The sequence below is a fragment of the Pan troglodytes genome, chromosome 10, assembly GCF_028858775.2.
Source record: "Pan troglodytes isolate AG18354 chromosome 10, NHGRI_mPanTro3-v2.0_pri, whole genome shotgun sequence".
Classification (NCBI taxonomy): domain Eukaryota; kingdom Metazoa; phylum Chordata; class Mammalia; order Primates; family Hominidae; genus Pan; species Pan troglodytes.
The window spans coordinates 57,662,824-57,682,037 of NC_072408.2; the positions used below are offsets into that span (position 1 = coordinate 57,662,824).

The 19,214-nt window shown below is 38.9% G+C and overlaps 1 pseudogene; it reads left to right on the plus strand.

Annotated features, from left to right (window-relative positions):
• The first annotated feature begins 18,388 nt into the window (after positions 1–18,388).
• Positions 18,389–18,501, plus strand: LOC112205053 (5S ribosomal RNA; annotated as a pseudogene).
• Positions 18,502–19,214: the final 713 nt, after the last annotated feature.

Genomic DNA, 19,214 nt, shown 5'->3' on the forward strand with positions numbered 1-19,214 from the left:
TACAATCTCTGCACCATGTGGTCACTACTGGTGGTTGAAAAAGAGGTGGCATCGGTGTTTCTAGGCTGTCATTTTTTTTTTCTTCTCCAATGTCTTTTTCAGTGATATGAAGTTAATACCAGATACTGTGATTGCTCACCTAATTTTTGGTCCCTTTGACAGTGCTTCTTGAATATAGTAAGTTGTGAAAATATGGTGTTTTGGTATGGGGGATGAGTGGTGTAGGCTTCTATTCTGCCTTCTTACTCTGTCTCTGCCTTAAATTTTTTAGATTCAGGGAGTATGTTTGTAGGTTTGTTACGTGGATATATTGTGTGATGCTGAGCTATGTGGGACATTGTTGATCCCATCACCACAGTATTGAGCATATATTGTGGGAATAATTGATCCTATCACCAAGGTAGTGAGCATAGTACCCATAGTTTCTCACCCCTGCCCTCTTCCTTCCCTCCTTCATCTAGTAGTTCTCAGTGTCTATTGTTGAAATCTTTATATTCATCAGTACTCCATGTTTAGAGCCCACTTATAGGCAAGAACATGTGGTACTTGGTTTTCTGTTCCTGTATTAATTTCCTTAGGATAATGGCCTCCAGATGCATCCATGTTGCTGCACAGGACACGATTGTATTTTTTTTTAATGTGTGCATAGTGTTTTATGGTGTTTATGTAGCACATATTTCTATCCAAATTATTGATTCACACATAATTTAATTCCATGCCTTCCCTAATGTGAATAGCAATATGATGAATATACAAGTGCACGTGGGGTTTCTTTTTGTAGAATTTTTAAGTTTCTTTTGAATATACACTAGGTAACAGAATTGCTGGTTTAATGGTACTTCTGTTTTAAATTCTGTGAAAAATCTCCAAACTTCTTTTCACAGTGGCTAAACTAATTTACATTCTCGCCACAGTGTGTAAGCATTTTATTTTCTCTGAAGTCTAACCAGAATTTGTTATTTTTTTACTTTTTAATAGTGGCCATACTGAATAATATGAGATGGTATCTTACATTGAATTGCATTTCCCTGATGATTAGTGATGTTGAACATTAAGAAAACCGTTCCATTAAAACATTGACAAGGGACATAAACAGACACTTCTCAAAAGAAGACATACAAGTGGGATTCTTATTCTATCACAATAAGCTGCCTTTGTTTTGAAAAATACAAAATCAGACCATTTGAAAATTCCCTTTATTTTAGTGATTGACAGTATGTTTCCCCTTCTCTATCTCTTTTCTCATTTGTGAATTATTTTTATGATCATTATGAATCCACTCAGCAGAGTAATCTCCATTCTTAATCTGTGTGAATTGTGCTGATGAGCTAGTCAGCTCTCTTAAAATCACCAACAAAAGAGTTTTAAATTTCCCAGTTAGTAATACATTTTTAGCATCTCACAGGATACTCTTAGAACAATGACTTCTGGTCCAGGCATTATGGATTATGATGATTAGTTCTCTGGATTTCTATAAGCTTTGAAATCAAGAGGTATAAATCTAAAATAAATTGAACTTCATGTTCTTTAAACATTTATTGGGTTTGTTAATTATTCCATAGGAAAACAGATGAAAGAGTTTTGTAGAATTCAATTCTGTTTTACCATATTTAGGGTTAAAAGAAGGGAATTATAGTGATGTAATTGAGAGACTAAATTAACCTGTCATCACATGTGATTTTTCTAGAGTTTTTTAATGGTACTGACATTCTTTTCAATATGTCAATGCCTAGCTTGGGTTTCTGGGGTAGACATGAGTAGCTAGTACTATCCATCTAAAACAAAATGTTCATTACTTGGAATAATGGTGTGGTAAGATAGTCTTCAAGATGATGCCCTCAATTTCTTTCCTCCCTGCATGCACATGCTGCTCTTTACACTGACAGGTAGAGGTGAATCTCCCATTTCTTGAATCTGTGCTGGTCACAATGACTTGCTTTACCAATAGGATGCAGCAGAAGTCATATTCTAGGACCTCCAAGCCTAGGTCATAAGAAGTTTTGTAGTATTTCCCTGTGTGTCTTAGGTGCAACTACCAAGTTGTGAGGACTCCAGGTAACATGGAGAGGTCAGATAGATATCACACACAGCAGCCAATATGCACTGCCAGCCATCTGAGTAACCTGTCTAGGCTCTTTAGCTTAGTTGAGCTTTCAGGTAACTTCAGCAGCAGCCAACGAACAGCAGCTACAAGGAAGACTCCAAAAGAGAACTTTTGTAGTGCCTATCAACCCACAAAACCATGAGAAGTAATGTTATTTAAAATTACTAAATAAATAATAACAATAAAAATATTAAACAATAAATAATTCCTTAAGTTTTGGAATGGCTTACTATTCAGCAAGAGAGAGCTAGAACAAGTACTAAATATTGCACAATACTGAATTAGTATAAATTTAGCTGTGTAATATACTTCTATATTTTAAAGCCATTGACATTTCTGGACAGAGTGTAAAAGTGAGCACTGATTAAATGGTTCCCAAGAGAAGTTGTCTGTTGTATCTCAACATTGTCATTTACCAATGGGAGCTGTATTTTGCTTTTGGAAAATATGCCTTTTAAAGTTCATTTAAAAAATATACTAATAATTGTTTAGAAAGGCATATGCTATTTTGAAAAAAAAACTTGAGAGAACCAGAAAAGTGTAAACTTTAAGCCTTTAATCATATTTATATGCTATTTAACCCAGAAATCCAAAGTCTGATGGCAAATATGTTTATGTTACACTGAGTTTTGGATAAATAAGTTAAACAAACAGTTTTCTTTTTAAATGATAGGCCTTATAATTGGCATAATGTTGAGATGGCTGCAGTGCATGGGCTCATCACTATAATAATATTTTCTCTTTAATACTTTTTTGGAACATTAAGTGACAACCAGAGAGTATAAAACTGGGTTACATAGCAGTAATAAAATCAGAGTGACACTTAATTTGTAGCAGCAGGATTGGAATTCTTGCTGTTGAGGTTGGTGGTAGCAAACTCAATTATGAGTGGCTTCTGCTTCATGCTTAGATGGTGTGTTGGAATATTTCCTGTTTAGAACTTTCTAACACTTCCTGTTTAAAATAGAAACAAACCCCTCTAATTTGAATTTAGCCAATTTATTGTTACAATTTGTTCATATGTTTCTACTTTTTAGACTGTGGCTTTCATGTAGAAAAATTGCATCTTATACCTCTTTTTATTAAACAGCGGTGTGCCTGCCACCTAGTTGAATTGTCAGGTTTGTTGAATAAGTAAAGTAAAATTATACCAGAAATAAACTATTACATTTATCAACTTTACTCAGAAAACATATTGCTAAGTAAGATGTACGAATCAATTCACTCACTTATTTAACAAACATGTATTAAATGACTACAGTTTGCTATGAGCTAGGAATATGGCAGTAAACAAATTTCACCTTGTCTCAAACTTCAGTGGATCCAGGAGTCTCTAGAAGTTTAATTCTTGCTCAATTAGTAATTCCTTTTCACTGAAGACTTGACAAGAAAGTTTGAGAAGGCAAGAGTGTGTGAACTCAGCAGATGTTTGTGATGCACCTACTGTGTGCCAGAAGCTATAGTGTCACAGGATCTGCCTGTCTCCTAGGAAAGGTGAACACTAAAAACATTATTTTAATCAACAAAAAATGCCAAGTTTGCCAAACGATGGAGAGGGTAAGCACTGGGTCCCAAGAGTATAATGGGCACTGAGCCTAGTGTGGGGTCCAGGTGTCTCTGGCATGGTGCTTTCCTAGGTCGTGGTTGTCCCTCCTTCTTGCTCCTGCTGTCTTCTTCAGTTACATCTGCTTCTCTGCACTTCTTCATTTTACAGTGTGTGTGATGCAGTTATCTCTGAACAGGAACAGGCAACTGTACACCTGTTACGTTGTGCTTGATGCTCTGCATTGATGTACACTGGGTCCAGGTTTCCCTGGTGGACTGCTTGGGCCATTCTTGTCATCTGGCTCTGAAGACTTTATTCACAGAGGTGTACTTGCCAGATGGGGAAGCCAGAGATCTGGGGTCCTCTGTTGAGGCCACTCTCACCCTGTTTATCTTCCCTGACATACCAAACAGATGAAGCTCAGGTGAGCAGTGCACGTCAGGCCACAGTGTGGACCATGTACAATTCTTCATGCTCCAGCTTTAGCGCTCTTTCTTATTGCTGTCTTAGGACAGTATATTTAGTTGGAAGTAAAGGAAAATAATGTTATTAGGGGATAAGATTAAAATCGATCCCATTTGTAAAAAAGGAAGTAGATTATTTGTGAACTGTAATACTTTATTGTTAGTGAGAAATCACCTTAAAACTTGGAAACTGGATACAAGATAATTACTTAATTCTGCAAATGTTTCGTAGCAAACTATATGCCAGGACTGTGCTAGGTACTAGGGATACATGGTTGAATATGTAGTATAAGATGCCTTGGAGTTTCACATAAATGGCTAATGCAGTATATAGACAGTGTGGTAAAGAGAGACTTCTGAGATGCACAGAGGACAGGCAATAAAGGGTCTTTGAATGGTGGATAAATGTGTTTGGATATTTCACTCATGGCAGTTGAAGTTTTTGAAGGTCAGTTGTCTCAGAGTTTTGGTGTTTTCAGGCCCTGCTAAGTATTTTGTTTCTAGTTGATCATTGGCCACCATTACTGATCATCAATTGGCTCTATCTGATCCAGCAACTCCACCACTGGATATCTACAAAAAGGAAAAGTAATCAATGTATCAGAAAGATACCTGTACTTGTATGTTTGTTGCAACACTATTCACAGTAGAACTGATATAAATGAAACTAAATGTCCATCAACAGATGATTGGAGAAAGAAAATGTAGAAAATATACACAATGAAATACTATTCAGGCATAAAAAATAAAATCATAACTTCTGGAGACACATGGATGGAACTGGAGGCCATTATTGTAAGTGAAACAAGCCAGACACAGAGTAAACATGTAACCCATAAATTTATACACAAAAAGTCTTAGACCTCTCTCTCTTCTCTCATAAGCCTCAGAGCTCAGTGATCCCCTTGGATTTCCTCAGCCTGCTAAGTTTTGACTTTCCTACCTAAGGTGATTTTAGGCAGAGATAAGGCAGTGTTTCAGGAAGTGCTCTCAGGCACACTTCTGATGCAACATTAGAGGCTCTTCTGGTGGCCTTTATCTATTCACTGCTTTCAGCAAGGAATAAAACATCTGTGGCTAAAATTTAAAAAACAGTGTTTCCCACCTACCCTTCAGACCTGACAGAAGAGATTTTAGAATTTTAAGGGAACAGCTTTTTCCTGACCCAAAAGGGCAAAGTAGTGCAAAGGCCAATGTCACGTAAGTACCTTTTCCACATCTGTAACATAACTCTCACATACTATTCCCATAGCTGGAATCAGTACAATGTTTTGACTGAGGTACTGGAAAAGCCTATGAGCTCATTATCATTTGAACATATGAATAATGTAAAATTTAGGCAGAATTTTATTTGAAAGGATTATTTGTGCATTTTTTAGTTAACTGATTTATATTTTGGTTATTTCAAACACTAAAAATCAGGTTGTTATGTTGTAAGCTACAAATATTTACAATAACACATGGTCTTGATTATCTCACATGAGGAATTGAAGATTAAAGCAAAATAATTTATCTTAGGGAACTTTGTGATAGTTTCTGTTTAACTTTGCCTCATAATGACTTCAAACTATTGTGCACATATGGAGAACTCCTGACTGAAGAGACTTTTTTTGACTACTGTGCTATGTTTATTATTGTAACTTTTTAAGATCTGGAGGAACATAAATTTAGTCTCAGTAGGTCCAGGAAATGTGGAATCAGCTTCTGTGTTATGTGCTGAGTATTGAAGCCACAGTGGAGACAAGGCTGCTGCCCTCACAGAGTCTAGGGGAGAAAACCTGATGGAGTATGGCAGAAAACACTCTGGGAGCATCCCAGGATGCCAAATCGCACACAACTGGAATATGTGCCTTAGAACTGGGGAGGGTCAGATAAGGAGAGGCGTCAGGAAAAACAAGGAAAGATCTGCAGGAATAGAAACACACTTGAGAAATCCATGGGGAATGAATAGAGAATGGGTGAGCAGCAGCAGATTGTCAAGATGGAAACCAAGAAGGAGCAGCCAAAGAGGTTGCTGGGGAACTAGGAGGAAGAAGGTGACAGTGAAGCCAAGGAAACAAAAGTGTTTCAACATTTCTGGAAAAAAAAATCACATGCTCTGTCTTAACCTTGCTGTTTTATGAGTCATATAATCACATTCCAGGTTCTGAGATGTCCAGCACTAAAGATGTTTCTTTTAGTTTACTTACCGCAGCATTGGCCAGAATAATCTGGGCTCAGTGTGAGTGTGTGCATTTGTGCATGTGCGTGTGTGCGTGTGCGCCTGTGTGTTCCACTAACATCTCACTGGGGCTAGTGTTCTATATAACATAATTTTTTAAACACCGATTTTATCCTGTGTTCAGCTGCAGCAATACTTAAAAAGGTCAACTTTGATCATGTGTCTTAGTTACTAAAGAAAACAAAATAATGAATAAAGCCCACCCTGCAGTGGCTCCTCACTACCTGTACAATAGAGCCCACCTGGCTTGGCCTGGGTGCCCTGTGCTGACCTAGCCATACTGCTGTCTGCCTGCTCCTTTTCCTCCCCTTTCCTCCTGGAGAAGGTAGGGAGGCTCTGAGGTTTGGCCAGCATGGAACATGTGTCCTTCTCCTAAAGCGGACCATGTTTTCCTGAGTCCACTTTAATCTCTTTTAAGGATATAGATCAAACAATTTATATTTTTCTGGACTCTCCTTTTCTCCCCTACCAATCTCCATACAGAGATCTGACCTTTCTTGAAGCTTTTGGTCAGGTCTCACTCTGTATGCAGTTTTCCTGCCACTTCTGCAATGTACACACTTTACTCGTACATAAATTATGCCATAGCAGCCCAGGTTTTTCATTTATGTATCATTTTATATCATCTTTTTTTTTCTTAGAGCTTACTTCACTTATATATTCAATCTTTCCACAATATAATTGTATGTCATATAATTTTATATTTATTTTCATTGGTATTTATATATCTTTTCTGTAAAACTGGAGACTTTCTAAATAGATCTTCATTAATATTGAAAGAACAAAGTTTTAAGTCTTGGTCTCAGCCAAAAGGAGTTCCCTGCATATCCAGGAGGGAATGAAACACTTAAATTGTTGCATTAGATATTATTACAGAGAAAGAGAAAAATGTGTAATGGAAAATTGCTAACTTTGCCTCAGGGAGATCAGGTTGATTCACTGAGAAAGTTTGAATTGGTTTAGAAAGCATGGTTCCAAGTTTTCTAGGAGAAGGAGAAAAGTTAGGGTAGGGTGTAAGAAGTAATGCCCATATCAAAAAGTTAGAAAGATTTCATATTAACAACCTAACATCACAACTGAAAGAATTAGAAAAGCAAGAAGAAATCAACCACAAAGTTTGCAGAAGACAAGAAATAACTAAAATAAGAGCTGAATTGAAAGAAATTGAGACATAAAAAACTGTTCAAATGATCACTTAATCAAAGTTTTTTGAAAAAATTAATAAGATAGGCACTATCTAGACTAATAAAGAAGAAAAGAGAGAAGACTCAAGTAAACACAATTATAAATGATGAAGGTAATGTTACCACTGACCCCACAGAAATAAAAATAACAATCAACAACTACTCTACGAACAACTCTACTATGAACAACTACTACGAACAACTCTACACAAACTAGAAGCCCTAGAAGAGACAAATAAATTCCTGGACACATACACCCTCTCAAGACTGAACCAGGAAGAAACTCAGTCTCTGAACAAACCAATAGTGAGCTCCAAAAATTGACTCATTAATAAACAGCCTAACAACCAAGAAAAAAAAAAGCCCAGAACCTGAGAGATTAACAGTAAGATTTTAACAGATGTACAAAGAAAAGCTAGTACCATTCCTACTAAAACTATTTCAAGTAATAGTGGAGGAGGGACTTCTTCCCAACTTGTTCTACGAGGCCAGCATCATCCTGATAACAAAGCCTGGCAGTGACACAACAAAAAAGGAAAGCTTCAGGCCAGTATCCTTGATGAACATCCATTCAATAATCCACAACAAAATCCTTGCAAACCGAATCCAGCAGCACATCAAAAGGGTAATTCACCACCACAGTAACATAGGCTTCTCCACTGGAATGGAAGGTTGGTCCATCATGGGCAAATCAATAAAATGTGATTCATAACATAAATAAAACTAAAGACAAGAACCACATGATTGTCTCAATAGATGCTGAAAAGGCTTTCAGTAGAATTCAACATGTTTCATGTTAAAAACTCTCAATAAATGAGGTATTGAAGGAACATACCTCAAAATAATAAAGGCCACCTATGACAAACTCACAGCCAACATTATACTAAATGGGCAAAATCTGGAAGCATTCTCCTTGAAACCCACACAAGACAAGGATGCCCTCTCTCACCACTCCTATTCAACGTAGTATTAGAAATCTTTGCTGGAGCAATCAGACAAGAGAAAGAAATAAAGGGTATTTTAAAAAAAGAAATATAGAGTATTTAAATAGAAAGAGATGTCCAACTACCTCTGTTTGCAGACAACATAATTCTCTATCTAAACCCTATACTTGTGACCCAAAATGTTCCTTAAGTTGATAAACAACTTCCACATGGTTTCAGTATACAAAATCAATGTACAAAATTTGCTAGCATTCCTATATACCAAGAAGAGCCAAACTGAGAGACAAATCAGAAAGGCAATTTTATTCACAATTTCCACAAAAAGAATAAAATACCTAGGAATACAGCTAACCAGGGAGGTGAAAGATCTCTACAATGAAAATTACAAAACACTACTCAAAGGAGTCAGATAAGACGCAAACAAATGAAAAATTATTCCATGTTAATGGACAGAAAGAACTAATATCATTTAAATGGCCATGCTGCTCAAAGCTATTCCTATTAAAGTACAAATGACATGCTTCACGAAACTAGAAAATCTATTTAAAAATTTATATGGAACCAAGAAAGAATCTAAGTAGCCAAGGCAATCCTAAGCAAAAAGAACAAAGCTTGAGGCATCACATTACCTGACTTCAAACCATACTACAGCACTACTGTAACTAAAACAGCATGGTACTGGTACAAAAACAGACACACACACCAATGGAACACAGTAGAGATCCCAGAAATAAGACCACACACCTCCAACTATATAATGTTTGACAAAGCTGGCAAAAACAAGCAATGAGGAAAAGTCTCTCTATTCAATAAATGGTGCTAAATGGTGCTAGGATAACTGCCTAGCCATATGCAGAAGATTGAAGCTGGACTTCTTCCTTACACTATATACAAAAATCAACTCAAGATGGATTAAAGACTTAAATGTAAAACCCAGAACTATAAAAGTCCTGGAAGATAACCTAGGCAATACCATCCTGGACATAAAAATAGGCAAAGATTTCATGATAAAGATGCCAAAAACAATTACAACAAATGCAAATATTGACAAGTGGGATCTGATTAAACTTAATAGCTTCTGCTCAGCAAAAGAAATTATCGATAGAGTGAAGAGAAAACCTACAGAATAAGAAAACATGTTTACAAACTATGTATCTGAGTCTAATATTCAACATAGGGAACTTAAATAAATTTACAAGAGAAAAACAAACAACCCTAATAAAAAGTGGCCAAAGAATTGTCTATTCATGTCCTTCGCCTACTTTTTTTTGGGATTGTTTGTTTTTTTCTTGCTAATTTGTTTGAGCTTGTTGTAGATTCTGGATATTAGTCCCTTGTCAGATATACAGATTGTGAAGATTTTCTCCCATTCTATGGATTGTCTGTTTACTCTCCTGACTGTTCCTTTTGTTGTGAAAAAGCCTTTAGTTTAATTAAATCCCATCTATTTATCTTTGTTTTTCTTGCATTTGCTTTTGGGTTCTTGGTCATGAAATCCTTGCCTAAGCCAATGTCTAGAAGGTTTTTTTCGATGTCATCTTCTAGAATTTTTATAGTTTCAGGTCTTAGATTTAAGTTCTTGATCTGTCTCATGTTGATTTTTGTACACGATGAAATATGAAGATCTAGTTTCAATCTCCTACATGTGGCTTGCCAATTATCCCAGCACGATTTGTTGAGTAGGGTGTACTTTCCCCACTTTGTTTTTGTTTGCTTTGTGAAAGATCAGATGGCTGTAAATATTTGGATTAATTTCTGGGTTCTCTATTATGTTCCATTTGTCTATGTGCCTATTTTTATACAAGAACCATGCTGTTTTTGTGACTATGGTCTTATGATATAGTTTGAAATCAGGTAATGTGATGCCTTCTGATTTGTTCTTTTTGCTTATTATTGCTTTGGCTATGCAGGCTCTTTTTTGGTTCCATATGAATTTTAGAATTGTTGTTTGTAGTTAGTGAAGAATGATGGTGGTATTTTGATGGCAATTGCATTGAATTTGTAGATTGCTTTTGGCAGTATGGTCATACACAATTCTTAGAAGATATACAAATAGCCAAAAAACATATGAAAAAAATGCTCAACATCACTAATAATCAGGGAAATGCAAATTACAACCATGATGCGATACCACCTTACTCCCACAAGAATGGTCATAATCAAAAAATAAAAACATAAGAGATGTTGGTGTGAATGTGGTGAAAAGGGAACACTTCTACACTGCTGGTCGGAATGTAAAGTAGAACAATCACTATGGAAAACAGTGTGGAGATTCCTTAAAGAACTAAAAGTAGAAGTACCATTTGATCCCTCAATCCCACTACTGGCTATGTACCCAGAGGAAAAAAGAAGTTATTATGCAAAAAATATACCTGCACACACATATTTATAGCAGCACAATTTGCAATTGCAAAAATGTAGAACCAATCCAAATGCCCATCAGTCAATGAGTGGATAAAGAAACTGTGGTATATATGTAGGATGGAATACTATTCAGCCATAAAAAGAAATGAATTAATAGCAATTGCAGCAACCTGGATGGGATTGAAGACTATTAATTTAAGTGAAGTAACTCAGGAATGGAAAACCAAACATCATATATTCTCACTTAGGGAGCTAAGCTATAAGGATGCAAAGGCATAAGAATAACACAGTGGACTTTGGGGACTCACGGGGAAAGGGGTAAAGGGGGCGAGGGATAAAAGGCTACAAATTTGGTTCAGTGTATACTGATGAGGTGATGGATGTACCAAAATTTTACAAATCACTGATAAAGAACTTACTAATGTTACCAAATACCACCTGTTGCCCCAAAACCTATGGAAATAAAAAACAATTTAAAAAGTTGGCAAAAGACATGAACACTTTTCAAAAGAATATATACATGTGACCAACAACCATAGAATACAAAGCTCAATATCACTGATCATTAGAGAAATGCAAATCAAAGGCACAGTGAGACACCATCTTGCACCAGTCAGAATGTCTACTATTAAAAAGTCAAAAAATAACAGATGCTGGCAAGGTTGTGGAGAAAGACAACACATACACTGTTGGTTGGAGAGTACACTGGTCCCACCATTGTGGAAAGCAGTATGGTAATTCCTCGAAAGAGCTAAAAGCAGAACCATCACTTGACCCAGCAATCTCATTACTGGGCATATACCCAGATGTATATAAATTGTTCTATCATAAAGACACAAGCACATACATGTTTATTGCAGCACTATTCACAGTAGTAAAGACATGGAATCAACCTAAATGCCCATCGATGACAGACTGAATAAAGATAATGTGAGACATTATGGAGGAAAAGTTAAACATTAAATTTGAACCCAATTGAACATGGACACAACCAATGGTCACGTTGTGCACATGTACCCTAAAACTTAAAGTATAATAATAATAAAATAAATTTTAAAAAAATGGTCACTAAGACCTGGAACGGGTTGTGTGAGCCCCTTGAGGCATTCATTCAGCACTGTTTCAGAGAAATAGTTATTGAAAAACAACAGACAATTGCAAAAACAATTGCACCACCACACTGGGCTAATTTTTGTATTTTTAATAGAGATGGGGTTTTACCATGTTGGCCAGGCTGGTCTCGAACCCCTGACCTCAAGTGATGCACCAGCCTTGGCCTCCCAAAGTGTTGGAAATACAAGCTTGTGAAGGTATGCTTTTGATGACCATTTTGTATTCCTTGAGCCCAGTCAAGAAAGGCACTCATGACTGGGCCTCATGTCGAACAACTTGTTACAAAAAGAGCTAGTTTCCCAGACTGTGCTGAAGCTTCACGGGACCTCTGTTCATCTGTGCACAGACTAGTGGCCAACTCTGGAGCCCAGGTAGTTGCTTCCCCATCTGGTGATGAATCCTTCATCATCTGGTGACTACATATATATATACACATGTATTTTATATATATATATATACACACACACACACACACACACATACATACACACACAAACATATATATGTATATTTATTATATACATGTCTTTTCCCTTCTCCCCTTCCCATTGCAATTTGTTTATTATATCATTGGTTTATTAGATGATTTGCTTATTATAACTGTATTGCCATATACTCGGGATAAAGTCTGTTTACCCTTAAAAGTATTGTGTGTTTCTTTTCTTCTCTCCTCACACATTTCCCACACAGAACACACATATGCACCATGGAATACTATGCAACTATGTGTTCTCACTTATAAGTGGGAGCGAAATAACGAGAACTTATGCACACAAAGAAGGAAACAACAGACATTGGGGTCTACTTGATGGGGGAGGGTGGGAGGAGGGAGAGGAACAGAAAAGATAACTATGGGGTACCAGGCTTAATACCTGGTTTATAAAATAATCTGTATAACAAGCCCCTGTGATATGAGTTTATCTATGTAACAAACCTTCACATGTACCCCTGAACCTAAAATAAAAAAAATTTAAAATCCTTTATGAAAGGTATAAGATCTGCTCCTGTGTGTTTTTATGTCTATATGTGTTACGTGTATGTGATATTTTGTAAATAAAGCTAGTTCTTAAATCGTTAGTAAAATAGAAATAGCTTTACAATTATCAGTTAAATATAATTAGATACTTGCTTGATTTAACTGTGAGCCTATGACTTTTGTTGAGAGTTTCTGGATTCAGGCGGTCTTGATAGGTGTCCACGATGAAGTCTGGAGACATGTTCTCAGTGTCTAGACCAGCAGTTACAAGCCAGAATCAAGCCCAATTGGCCCCTTCTTTCTATGCTTTTCCTATTTTGCTTCCTGCCTATTTTAGGAAGGATTGGTTCCTCCAGGTATAGCCTTCACAGCACTGTCTTTAGTCCTAATGGACTCAGGCAGGCCGTGATCTTCATAGTTTTCCTGGGTGCCATGTGGCTACTTGGGACCTAGAATTACTGAGGGAAGACATTAGGGATGCTACCTGTGTCACAGTTCCAAAATTCTGTTCAGCAATTTAAAACCTTAACTTCATGTTAAATTAAGTAATAGATAATTATAAAATGTCTTGAGTCATTTGTAAGCTAAAATAATGAAATATTCACCATTAAAAATTAGGTCTATATACCATGACATATTACTTGTATATGGTATAGAAAACTTAAATATCTTTAGTTCTGTTAATAAACAATAATTTGAAGAACTATATTTCTTAAAAATTATAAAATGGTTTTTATCTAAAAATACTGTTGTAAGACAATAGAAAATCACTTTTTAGGGTTTTCACTGAAAATTGGGGTTACTAAGACTTAATTACTAGATATGAGAGAAACAATTCTGTATACAGAGTGTATAAAAAAGCAAGATATCCTTCTTTTTTTATTATTTATTTTTAGACCGAGTCCTGTTCTGTTGCCCAGGCTGGCATGCAGTGGCATGATCTCAGCTCACTGCAACCTCCACCTCCCGAGTTCAAGTGATTCACCTGCCTCAGCCTCCCAAGTAGCTGGGATTACAGGTCCTCACCACCATGCCGGGCTAATTTTTGTATTTTTAGTAGAGACAGGGTTTCACTATGTTGGCCAGGCTGGCCTCGAACCCCTGACCTCAAGTGATGCACCCACCTTGGCCTCCCAAAGTGCTGGGATTACAGGCTTGTGAAGATATACTTTTGATGAGAAAACTTATAAAGGCGTAAACATGTGTTTTTTTTTGTTTGAAGTTACTTAAAGGTTTCAAATTGTACAAGTAAAAAATAGATAAAACTAGATAAATATAGAAAGCTGGGGGAAATGCAAAGCATAGGTTCACAAAGATCTGGGATTAAAAGATGACACATTTGATAAATTTATTTATAAAATTTTATTAAATTAACTTCAGAGGCTGGGTGTGGTGGCTCACGCCTGTAAATAATAAAATTTTCTTGTCAATTGTGTCTATGACAATTTAAAATCATTTCCACTGTAAATTGCTTAATTCTGAGGCAGTTTCTGAAAACTGTACAAGCTTGCAAAATTATAGAATACTGTATCTTTAAGGAGTTTCATGAAAGGAGGGAAAAGGTCCTGAGAAGAATTCTTGAATACAGATTTTTGAGAACTTTAGAATCATATCATTTGAACGAGGTAAGAATTCCCAGAACTTTAATGAAGAGACTGACTGGTTTATAAAACTGCTAACCCAAACAGAGTAAAAATCAACTGAATACCAAGAAATTACTTTGTCAGATTTTCATGACAAATAAGCCAGTACTTAAATTGTCTAGATAAAGTATTTGAATGAACTCCATAGTCCAAGTCAAATTATCGGTGATAATCCCTGATTAGTCAGTGCTATGCACCTAAGTTGAAGAAACAGTCCAATGTTAAACGTGGAGAACCAGGATGTCTTCCATGTCCTTCCTGAGTTCTGAATGCTTTTCTGATTAAAAGTTCTGCATTCTGATTCTTGGGTGTAAGGGTAAAGCAAGATGGCAGAAAGAAGGCTCCACTGATCTTCCATCCTGCAAGGACACCAGATGAACAACTATTAATATCTACATAGAAAATACTTTCATAAGAACCAAAAATCAGGTGAATACTCAAAATACCTGGTTTTAACTTCATATCACTGAAAGAGGCACTGAAAAGAGAGAAAAAACAGTCCTGAATCACCGGTTCCACCATTTCCTCACCCCCAGCAGTGATAGAGTGGTGCAGAGATCAACTCTGGGCTCTGCAGGAGGGAGAACACAGCAATTGTGAGGCATTGAACTCTGTGCTGTCCTGTTAGAGCAGAAAGGAAAACCAGACCGAATGCAGTTAATGCCCATCCACAGAGGGATCATTTAAACCAGCCCTAGCCAGAGGGGAATCAGATTCCAGTGGTTGGAACTTGAGCATTTGGAAACCTGGCAACTGAGGGCTCCAGCGCTCTGTGTATCTAAGAAAATTTGAAAGGCAGCATAGGCCATCAGGACTGCAAATCTTAGGTGAGGCCTAGGGCTGAACTGGGCCCAGGAACAGTAAACTGGGGTAGGGAGGGCATGCAACATACTGAGACAGCAGCTGGGGCAGCCAAAGGAGTTCTGGCACTATCACTCCCCTAATACCAGTCTGCACAGCTCATGGCTCCAAAAGGAACACCATCCTTCTGCTTGAGGAGAGGAGGAAAAGAGTAGGGAGGACTTTGTTTTCCATCCTGGCTACCAGCTCAGCCACAGCAAGATAGCGCACTGGTCAGAGTCCTGAGGCCTCCTTTCTAGGCTCTGGCTCCTGGACATTCCTAGACACACCCAGGCCAGAAGGAAACCTGCTGCCTTAAAGGAAAGAACCCAGTGCTGGCAGCATTTATCACCTGCAAACTTAACAACTTTTGGGCCCTGAATAACAAGCAGCCATACCCAGGTACTATATCAAGAGCCTTGGGTGAGCCTCATAGACTTACTAGATTTAGGTGAGACTCAGCTCATTACAAGCTGTGGTGGCTAAAGGGCAAAACTCCCTTTGCTTGGGAAAAGCAGAGGGAAAAGTAAAGGGGACTTCGTCTTGCCACTTAAGTACCAGCAAGGCCAGAGGAGCGTAGAGCACCAAGAAAGCTTTTGGAATCCCTGATTCTAGGACTTTATTCTTGGTTGGCATGTATGAACCTGCCCAGGGCCAGTGGGGAGCCCACTGGCCTGAAAATGGAAAGTCCCAGGCCAGGCAACATTCATCACAACCTGAAAAGAGGCTTTGGGCCTTAAAGGAACATTGGTGGTAGCCTGGCAGTATTCCTTGTGTCCTGGGGTGCTGGTAGTTACTCTGCCTTTGGAAAAGGAAAGGAGGAATAGGAAGGACTGTGTCTTGTGATTTCAATGCCAGCTCCGCTGGAATGCAATAGAATGTCAGGTGCCCTGAAGGAGAGAACCCAGATGTAGCTGGCTTTGCCACCTGCTAATTGTAGAGACCAAAGGCCTTGAGTGAACATAGGTAGTCGTCAGAAAGTGCATGTGGCAGAACGTGAGCAAGACCCAGTGCTGTGCTAGCTTTAGATCTGATCCAGGGCAGTCATAGTGGTGGTGGCCAGGGGTGTTTGTGTCATTCTACTCCCAATTTTAGGTGGCTTAGAATATAGAGAAAGACTACTGTATCTTTGAGGGAAAATAAGGTTAGAGAACAAGGGTCTCTGGCTAGTAATCCAGAAAATTCTCCTGGATCTTGTCCAAGACTGTCAAGGTGGTACTTCTATAAGTCTGCAAGAATTACAGAATTATTGGGTATAAGGTGCCTCCCAAAGCAGGTATGGCTTAGATCACAACACCTGCCTTTTCAAATATGTGGAAATCCTTCCCAAGAAAGATGGCTACGAATAAGCCCAGACAGTGAAGACTACAATAAATACTCACCTTTTTAAAAAAAAAATTCTTTTTTTTTAACCTCTTATATGATGCGGCATGCCAAAATTTTAATGTCCAGACACTGAAGAACATCTACTAACATCAACACCATCCAGGAAAATATGACCTCACCAAGTGAACTAAACAAGGCACCAGGGACAAATCCTGGAGAAAAAGAGATATGTAATCTTTCAGACAGAATTCAAAATGGCTGTATTAAAAAAAAAAAACTCAGAAATTTAAGATAACAAAGTAAAGAAATTCCAAATTTTATCAGCTAAACTCAACAAAGAGATTGAAATAGTTACAACAAATTAAGCAAAAATTCAGGAGCTGAAAAATGCAATTGGCATGCTGAATAATGCATTAGAGCCATTTAATAGCAGAATGGATCAAGCAGAAGAAATAGTGAACTTGAAGACAGGCTTGAGACAAAAGAAAAAGAATAAAAACAACAAATAGTGCCTACAGGATCTAGAAAATAGCCTCACAAAGACAGGTCTAAGAGTAATTGGTTTTAAAGAAGATGTAGAGAAAGAGACAGGGGTAGAAAAATTTATTCAAAGGGATAATAACAGAAAACTTTCCAAACCTAGAGAAAGATATCCAAATCCAACTACAAAAATGTTATAGAACATTAAGCAGATTTAACCCAAAAAAGACTACTTCAAAGCATTCAGTAACCAATCTTCAAAAAGTCAAAGAAAAGAAAAGTTCTACAAAAGTAAAAGAAAAGAAGCAAATAACATACAGGGGAGCTCCAACACATCTGGCAGCAGACTTTACATTGGAAACCCTATCGGCCAGGAGAAAGAAGCAATAAATATTTAAAGCACTAAAGGAAAAGAACCTTTACCTTAGAATAGCATATACAGTGAAAATGTTCTTCAAATAAAAAGAAGAAATACTGACTTTTCCAGACAAACAAAAGCTGAAGGATTTCAATACCACACCTGTCCTACAAGGAATGCTAAAGGGAGTACTTCAGTCAGGAAGGACATTAATGAGCAATAAATAATCAACTGAAGGTAAAAAAAATCGTCATCGATAATAGTAACTATACAAAACAAAACAGAATATTATAACAGTATAGCTGTGGTGTGTAAACTACTCATTCTATGTAGGAAGACTAAATAATAAACCAATCAAGAGTAATAACTACAAGAACGTTTCAAGACATAGTACAAAAAAATATAAATAGAAACAACAAAAAGTTAAAAAGTGAAGGGATGAGCACACCCGTCCTGAGCGGGCCTGATGTTGTGGAAGCTCGGGAGCCGGGTGAAGGCCTGGAGCATCGCCAGAAGGGAGATCGCCCGGAGAGCCCTAAGCCTGGGCAGGGGACGGAGGCCTCTGACGCCCCAGAGCAACAGCAGGGCGGCACCATGGCGGTCCTGCGCGTGGCCCGGCAGCCGGCGACGGAGGGAGGCTCTGGGAGGCCAGAGGAAGGCACAGAGTGGTGGCCAGCAGTGCTCGGGGGAATAGAGGGGGAGAGCAGCTCGGCCGGCTCGGGGATCCCGGATCCAAGCCCCGCAGCCACGGGGTGTCGATGACGCCTGGAGTCCGGCGGGCGTGGCAGTGCCGGGCTCTTGCGGCATCCAGGCGCCACTGCCAGCGCCTACAGCCATATCACCCTGCCCGATCTCATCTGACCTCGGAAGTTAAGCAGGGTCGGTCCTGGTTAGTACTCGGATGGGAGGCCGCCTGGGAATGCTGGGTGCTGTAGGGTTTGGCTTCGCCCTCCCTCTTTCCACCTTTTGTCGCCGTGCTTCACGACCTTCCCCTAATTCTGCTCCCGCTTTTACCCTCGCCTGCAGCCCCGAAGCAGCCTGGGACCTCCTCGTGGGAGTCCACCGCTGCAGCACCACCAGGCAGCAGGATCCCACATCTTCCGCCTTGCTGCAGCCCCACCAGGTGCCCAGCTCCAGCCGGGGCGGGGGCGGTACATGTTCCCTAAGGTGCCCGGTGTCTTCATGCTCCCGGGACGCCCAGGCAATTCAATTTACTCATCAGGCTCCATGCAACAGCTCAAGCCAGGGGAAGTGGCGGCCAGGGGCAGAGGGTCCCACAGACGGCAGCCAAAACCACTGCTCCAGGACCTATGAGCTGCTTTCCCCAGGGGAAGGACACTGCCGTCACCAGTCACGAAGAAATCTGTCCCTGTGCACCCCAATTCCTATTGCCACCGACTTCGTGTAAACTCCAGTCCCGAGGACACGAGAGAGACCCAGGCCTCGGGCCCCGTCAGTACGCTCCATGCCACGGCTCCCACCAGACGGACGGACGCACTCTACAAATCTCGGGGCCCACCACACCAAGAAGACAGGGAGTAGCCAACAAAAGGAGGACCCTATGAAACGCACCCCCAAAGCAACCAACCAATCCATGAAAAAATACGTCTCAGAGTTCTGTTGGTCCTCTTGCAGAACAGGGCCCTGACCC